This window comes from Lepidochelys kempii, chromosome 5 (genome assembly GCF_965140265.1).
Source record: "Lepidochelys kempii isolate rLepKem1 chromosome 5, rLepKem1.hap2, whole genome shotgun sequence".
Classification (NCBI taxonomy): Eukaryota; Metazoa; Chordata; order Testudines; family Cheloniidae; genus Lepidochelys; species Lepidochelys kempii.
The window spans coordinates 43,076,372-43,078,510 of record NC_133260.1 but is presented as its reverse complement, the minus strand read 5'-3'; the positions used below and the strand labels follow the sequence as shown (position 1 = coordinate 43,078,510).

Genomic DNA, 2,139 nt, shown 5'->3' with positions numbered 1-2,139 from the left:
AGCAGCACAACAGCAGCCAGCTACACCAGTGCAGCTGCGCTGCTGTAGCGATTCTAGTGTAGGCTAGCCCTGAATTAGGTGCCTATATCCAGGGTGGAGGCAGGCATCTATCTTCAGAAACAGGGAGGAGCTTAGGACACACACCTCTCCGGCATCTTCCGGTGGCTAGCTTAGGTGGCTCCTTGCCCAGCGGGTTGGCTTTTGGGGATCGCATTCTTAGGTGCCTCTCTCTTCCCATTTGTTGTACAGGGAGCCTAACTGGGGCTTTGTGGATGGCAGAGTTGTTCCTGTGATGTTCCAGGCACCTACGAATTAGAGGTTGTGACACTCAGAACCACAACATATAAGTCCCTTTGTGGATTCAGGCTCAAGAGCCTGATTTTCAGAGATGGGGAGCACCTGTAGGATTTGTGGATACTCAGCATTTCTAAAAATCAGGTCCCAAGTAGGCTTGTTTAGAAGAGAGGACTTCTAATTTTAGATAAGCATGATCTCAAATGTGCAAAGTCTGGAGGGTAAAGTAACAAAAGGCCTGTGTGTGAGGGAAGGGATAAAATGCTGCCAGAAAGAGATGGTGAGGACACCAGGTGACGGGGTTGGTTGGCTGAGATAATTGTGGTATTTGTAACTTATTTCCAAGTAAGTTATTGATTTCCATCCCCAAATCTCCCACTCCACTAACTTGAGAGGTTGAGGAGGAAGAAAAATAATAAAAGGACATAACCCTCAGCATCACCCTTGAATTTCAAGGGGAGGAATTAAAATGTTCTCTTTATTTCAGATTTCTATAGCACCCATTGCCATAGCATAACAATGCTAAAGGATCTTAGCAATATCTAAGAGAAAGAAGAAAACAAATCATGAAATGAATAAATATGATATATTCTTGCCTGACACCCTCTATCACGTGTCCTATGGCTAAATCTGCTACACATTAGAGTGTGCTGCAGACAGACCTGTTAAAAGTTGATGAGAGGTGCAGTGAAGGACGGGCAAATAATGTATTTAAGAATGCGCCCCCCCCCTTCTCTTTTCCAGCTATTCACAGCTCAGCTGGCCAATGTCAAAGACTGAAATAGCTCATGTACTCACACATCAAGAGGGCTGAAAATTAATGAGAGGTTGGAGGAGGTTACGCTGGTGGGCTCCTTTTTTTTTTCCCCCGTTCCTGGAGGCACTGCAATACCAGATCGATGCATGGGGTGGACAGAGCAAGCTCCTATTCCATCTCCCTGTTTCAAAAATCAATTTAATATACTGTCCTCAAATAAAGGACATATCAGATAGTAAACCAATAAGAACGGATATTAGCAGATGATTTTCTGATAGGAGGAGATATGTATTCTAGGTCTTCAAAGTTCAGAGAAGTCTTATTAATATTAATAGGCTTGTTCATGGAAGGTCCTATCATAAACATCATCCTTAATGTAAGTATCACAATTTGGGAAAGAGATCTGAATCATTCCTTCCTCCGCACCCTCACCCCTCCTGCCCCAAACTGGTAACTGGTAAAGAAGGAGCACATAAAAAAGGTTTAATTTAAAAAAAATAATAATAATTATGCCCATTTTGCATTTTAAGTCACAGCTGTTTAAGGAAAGTGCTGCTGAAAGGAAAGTCTGACTGATGATGAAGGAATCCTGATGAGGAAACTAAGTTGAAATAGATAATATTAATAGGTTTAGGGCCAGATCCTTAGTCTGGCTGTGATATGATCGATACAACTGGGGGTAGACAAAGAGTAGGTGTAAAGGAATGTTTTGGAGCTCCCAATCCTGGGACAGCTGGGTGCCATCCCAGCCACTGGCAAAATCTTAAGACTGCTCTAAATTATACCTACCTATGTGCAGCTTTACACCTCAGTCATGCCCTCCCTCTGCCTGGGCTGGGGGGGACAGAGCAGCAATTCTTCCCATTCTGGAGGAATTTATAGACGATCCCCCAGGTTTCCTATCACTTTGCACCAACAAAACAGCACAAAGCAGCTGGAACAGGGCCAAGGATCTGGCTCTTAAATTACTTTAAAATTAACCCCCCTATGGATTGATTATAACAAAGAAAAAGAGGGTAAATTCTCTAATCACTATTTAATACCTCTGTCATAAATATAAAGGGAAGGGTAACCACCTTTCTGTATAT

The 2,139-nt window shown here is 42.9% G+C and overlaps 1 non-coding gene across 1 annotated transcript; it reads right to left on the bottom strand.

Annotated features, from left to right (window-relative positions):
* Window positions 1-1,152: 1,152 nt before the first annotated feature.
* Window positions 1,153-1,343, bottom strand: LOC140912159 (U2 spliceosomal RNA). Its single transcript, XR_012159237.1, has one exon. It is a non-coding gene; the product is annotated as a U2 spliceosomal RNA (small nuclear RNA).
* Window positions 1,344-2,139: the final 796 nt, after the last annotated feature.